Raw genomic sequence first — 6,000 nt, 5'->3', positions numbered from 1 at the left:
GGGTTTTTGGAGTGAGAAGGAGTCTGAAACCGTAGGTTTTGCACTGCCCAGATGAATGGTCGCTTAAGCGAAGCATCCGTCGCTTAAGCGAGCATTCAAGCAAGCTGCCCAGAATGCGATTTTACCCGTTCGCTTAAGCGAACCGTGAGCGAACTGGTAAGCGAAAATTAAGTTTGGTTCTGCCAAGAATTCGCCTAAGCGAATGGTAAGCGACCCTGTGAGCGAAAAACCATTTCGATTCTGTCCAAAGTTCGCTCAAGCGAACCGTGAGCGACCCGTAAGCGAACTGAGCCCAGAACCTACTGTAAGTTGGTCGCTTAAGCGAACTAGCCGTCGCTTAAGCGAAGTGAACCTTAGTCAGCCTTTTTTTTTAACCTTGTTCGTGAGCTAGGTGACCCCTTTTAGTGCTTCTTGTGTGTTTTCTTAGCTTGTATAACTCTTGTTAGGGTAACTAATTCTACTTTAACATAATAATGAATGATTTGGTTGATTTCTGTGAATCTTTGGAGAATATTGAAAAGGGTGAACTAGGTAAATGAACCTGTTACATTAAGAAGAGTAGTGAGTCATATGAATACATATGTAATAGTAGAGTTGTATGTAGGTATACACTGGTTGGGTAGTTGCATAATCATCAAGTGGGAGAGCTTCGGCTCTGGAACGCCTCGTCGTTCAAAGCGGTGGAACACTAGTTGTTCAAAGCGGTGTGGAGCGGTGAGGACTTAGGTCCTGCTGAGAATGCTTTAACCATTCGACAGCGGTGTGGGTCACGGCCCTGAATTATGGTACCACATGCATATTTGCATTTATTGAGAAGTATTAGATGGGGATGTCATGTCATATCATGAGTTGCATTGTTGATTAAATTCTATACTTGATTGATTGTTATTGATTATGAAATACCTATGCCTATTGAATAATCATTGATGTTGTAAGGTGTTAGATTTTCAATTGATGTTATTATACATTATTTTTATTGATTGAGAATCTCACCCCTTCTGCTTGAAAATGTTGCCCTTCCTATTGGTAACTTGCAGGTGATCCTGAGTAGTAGGTGGTGGCTCAAGTGTCTAGGGCTCTGATACGTGGGATGGGATTTTATTGTTTATTTCATTCTATGTATCAAATTTTGGTTAATGATGTTGTAGCCCTACGTTTGATGAATTATTCTGGTTGAGGCTTTTATGCCAAGATATTGTTTGGAGTTTAAATAGTTGTTGACGTTTCAATGATAATATTCCGCTGCATATTAAACGACGATTTTTCTTTTGATATTTTATAAATAGATTTTTATATTCTATTTCGGAAAATTGAAATTGAAGTGTGACATGCCCAATTGGATTTATTACTCTGATGTGTGCTTATTTTATTTAAATAAAGTATATTTTGGGAATGGGGTGTTACAAGCAGCATTCACAACCCTGTGCTTAGGTACCTTCAAAGGGTTATGGCTTGCACAATTTGGGGTAGGATTGAATTGGGGAACACTAGAACTGATGAACTCTTCATGTTGTGGGCTATGCTTAACAACCACCCTGTTAACACTTACTTTTCCATGCTTGATTACCTTTCCCATATCGGTAATAGGTCTAATGGTAGGGGAGAGATAGTGGTAGGTGGTATCATCACATACATAGTTAGGCAATTGGGAGTGGGTGACGACCAAGGGATTAACAAGATTGAGGGAAACAATAGGCTTAACATAGAGGCCCTTATCTCTTTGAACTTCATAAAACCTCGATCACCCATGGACTATACAATTAAACTCAATGTGCCTATTTTGATTATATTTTCTAACCCATCTCGGACTAACACCGAGGTGGAAGAAAATTTGTTGTATGTTGGTGATAGTTTGCAGGTACATGAAGAGCACATTATTGAAGAGGAAGGTGCACACTTGCACCAAGAAGAGGATCACCATGACCATGAAACCGGAGGAAACAATGATAATGAAAGATGGACATGGATGCAAACTGAGGTTGAAAGGATAAGCACCGAGCAACTAAGGCAAGGTGTTGAATTATCGGGACTAAGGAATGATATCCTAAGGGGCAACCGCATATCCAAAGAAAATAACCAAATGCTTCGGAACATGATGCACCATTTTCACCTCCAAGGTCCTCCCTATAGAACTCAATGAAAAATGTGAGCTTTCCTCTTCCTCTCTTCTCTTACTCCTCCTCCTCCTGCTTCTTCTTCTTCTTCTTCTTCTTCTTCTTCTTCTTCTTCTTCTTCTTCTTCTTTATTTCTCTTATTTTGAATCATTGAGGACAATGCTTCTCCTAAGTGTGGGGGGAGCCTAAATAAAGTGTCTTTAGTCGTAGTGTTTCCAAACTCCCTTGAACTTTATTCTTTTGTTTTGTTTTATTGTAAAAGGCATGAATAAGCAGCTTGTTTTTAATGTTTTATTATGACATAAATTTTTTGTTGTCTCTTCAATGGTTGTTTCTTGTACATGAAATTGATTTCTTGTGTTGTAAGTAATCTTGCTATACCCACATCAAGTTTTATTGTGAAAATTCTCCAATGAGAATAGCACCTAGTTGCAATCCTTGAGTAAGTGTATGAATAGGTATTTTAAGGAACACGTTCTAGCTTTAATGGTAACCTGGACCCTTAAAAATCTTCAGAGTAAAAGTAGTATAAGTTTGTGTGGGAATAATTCTAATGTGATGAAATGTGTAAACTGAAATGGAGCAGAAGGATATCACCAGCACGTGGAGGAAAGGATACCCTCTCACTGACTTCCTAAAATATGGTGATGACTTCTCAAACAAATTGTGCTTAAATTAAACCCTCTAAAAAGAGGAACTTCCTAAGTGAAGTAAACAAGTTGTAGCACTACTTAGGGTGATCATAGAAACTTGGAGGAAAGGATACCTGTAACGCCCTCTTTAATTATTTGAATAAATTCCGCTGCGAAGTATTAAATATTATGTTATTGAATTTTGAAGGATATTTAGTTAATTATTCCATTTATGATTTTAAGAAAAGAAGTGTGACATTCCGTTTATGTGAATTACTCTGATTAATTAAATGAAATTTTTACGTTGGGAAAACGGGGTGTTACAATACCCCCCCACGACTTCCAAGGTGAAATGATAGCCCCTAGGCATCTACAAGCCCCCAAATGTATAAATTCATCAAATCTATCTTAACTCTCCCGCCTCTCTTATATGAAATGAAGAAAAGATTTTTCTCGATCATTTTAGTGTTAAGGTTAGAACCTGTTCCTCATAATATCTATCTTATACAGGAGCAAGAAAAGGGTTGGACTACACACACACACTCACTTGAGATTTGTTGTTGGGTTGAATAAGTTTACAAGGAATACTTGAAGTTGTGATTAGTGTACATTGAAATGAGACCTCGAGGGAGACATAAGCTTTTATTTAAATTGTCATATATTAATCCTTTTGTTGCTGCCATGTCTATGCCTTTTGCTTGAGGACAAGCAAAGATTCAAGTGTGGGGGAGTTTGATGAGTCATGTATTACCTATTTCTAGATATTATTTAGTTTAGTTTTAATTAGATTTTAGTTTATTTTATATTAATATTATTTCCTTTTTAAGATAGTTTACTACAAATTGCATTTTATTATATTTCAGGAATGAATATTGGATGGATTGAGTCTTGGAGCAAAAGAAAGGGACTTGGAGCTGATTCGGTACGAAAATACAAAGATTGGAAGACAAAATATGTCTTCCATGTTATATTCTAGGGTTAAGAGTGTTTTATCCCCTATAATATAAGTCATTTCCAGTTTACCTCATGTAGTAAAAAAGTAGATTTCATCATTGTAAAATCAAGATTCTTCATAAATCGACCATGGTGTAACGCACCGTTTCACTAATGTAAAAAAAATAAAAAATAAATAATAGTAATTAAATGAATTAGATGTAGACAAAACATGGAAGCTACTAGATTTTTCCCACACACCCTTTTCTCATTCTCTTTCCCGTATTCCTCTTTCCTCTTTGTTCTTTCATGTCACCACTTCTTCCTCTTCCAAATTTTCTACTTTTTCCTTCAAATCATCAATTTTCTTCCTCAAATCGAACACCCAAAATAAATATTATGCATCTAAGCAAGCTATTTCATAGTACAAGCTCTATTTGGTAGAATTTTGGGATTTGAGTTTGTGCCTTGGGAAAGAAGAGGAATACCCATATAGTGAAAGTTGTTCATTGAGACTTCTTGGAGGTATATTTATCAACTTACAACTCAACTAGTGCATATTTAGACATGATTAGTTGTTAGAAATTAATTTTTGATATTAGAGTAGATTGTTTGGGGAATTTGTGGTTAACTATAGTTAGAGAAGTAGTAGAATGAGTTTCTAATTCATGAGAGAATATTATTGATGTTCAGATATGACGCCAGACGCTTCACATGCTTCTTCAGGAGTGGTTAGAGCGCAAACATAGTTGATTCGTCGTAACTATGAGTTGATAACGATCATTATCGCATATTTTCCCTATTAATATTATTGATATTTTGATAATTTTCTATGTTAAAGTTTTTATAAAAATGGGGAACACACCCTTTGAACTTTTTCTTCTCAATGATGCTCATGTTTAAAGTCATCGATATTATTATGGTCTCTGTTTGAATTTATCTATGATATGTTGGGCCAATGGTTGAAATTGAGATTTGGTTGCATATATTATGACATGTGTTTTGGTGATATGGGAAATACGGTTTGAAAAATATGTTTTTGGAAACTTTTGATATTAATTTGGATTTGGATTTACTTATGATTATAAGTAGTGGATTTTCGATTGAGTTTTGATGATACGTATTTTGAAATAAGTTTTGTTATGTTGTGAAATATGGTTTTAGCATTGTGTTTTAAGAATGGTGTTTTGAAAATTATGGTTATAATGACGACGACCTAGGTACACCTAGTATGTGATTTCAATTAGGCAGAATTACCCCATTAGATGGAGCCGCCCCTATGGAAAGGCCGCCATTAGGAGGAGAGGGCTATCAATGAGATGTAAACTCCCTAATTGAAAATGTTTTACACTTTGTTTTGAGTCGAGAGAAAAGAGCTATCCGTTAGATGGAGCCGCCCCATGGAAAGGCCACCATTAGGAGGAGAGGGCTATCAATGAGATGGAGCTAGTTCTCGATTCACCCACTTGATTATTTTCAAAAAAATTGGATTTTATACTTTCTTTAATTTAAATGGAATTTGATTTTATATTCTATTTGGATTTGATTATTTCGATTCCTTTTTCATTATACGCGATTATATATTTTCTTTAAGTTGTGGATTTGGGTTCACTTCCTTACGACATTGGAATTTTAATATACTTTTATTTGGTTTGATAAAGTTACGATGTTTTCCTAATTTTCATGGCACACTCGATTGTGAGTTATCATATTTTTATACGGGTACTAGCTTTGTAAGTTAAAAATTAGATTTGAGAAAAATAAATAATCGTGCCCTTGTGTGTTTCCCTTCTAGTTGGTGGTGGTTGATGTCTCCTCACTAAGTCTTTGTGACTTACCCCTTCTTCTTACATTTTTTTCAGATTCAAAGTCAAGTGCGTAGAAAGTTTGTAGCAGAGTTAAAGATATATCAGTGTCATTCTTTTGGTAGGTCTCCTATGTGTATGAACTGAATTGTCGATGTATCTGCAGCTATTGGTAGTCTAGAAATGTTTTGTTTTGAATTGTATAAACATCTAGTTATGTCACTTTGAGATTCTGCTGATAATACAAGTATATAGACAGAATTCATATCTTGGATAGTATTAAAAATTCAAAGGACACTCTGTCGAAATTTCATTGGATATCATTTTAAGTGTAAGTCAATTTGAAAATTATTTAAATTATAGTTTGTCAAGTGTTGTCATTAGGCTTTCCGGACTAGGATGTTCTAGTTCGTGCGCCGGTCACGATTGTGAATTTTTGGGTTGTGACACATGGCCTCATCTAACTAGGTAACTAAAGTGATGCGGTGCGCTGAATCAGCATTTTTTATTATGTGG

At 35.6% G+C, this 6,000-nt stretch overlaps 1 long non-coding RNA gene across 1 annotated transcript; it reads left to right on the top strand.

Annotated features, from left to right (window-relative positions):
- The first annotated feature begins 3,904 nt into the window (after positions 1–3,904).
- LOC120575851 (uncharacterized) lies at positions 3,905–5,841 on the top strand. Its single transcript, XR_005642045.1, has 2 exons — positions 3,905–4,204; positions 5,542–5,841. It is a non-coding gene; the product is annotated as an uncharacterized lncRNA (long non-coding RNA).
- Positions 5,842–6,000: the final 159 nt, after the last annotated feature.

This window comes from Medicago truncatula, chromosome 6 (assembly GCF_003473485.1).
Source record: "Medicago truncatula cultivar Jemalong A17 chromosome 6, MtrunA17r5.0-ANR, whole genome shotgun sequence".
NCBI classification, from domain to species: Eukaryota; Viridiplantae; Streptophyta; class Magnoliopsida; order Fabales; family Fabaceae; genus Medicago; species Medicago truncatula.
This window is presented reverse-complemented; position numbering and strand designations above follow the sequence as displayed.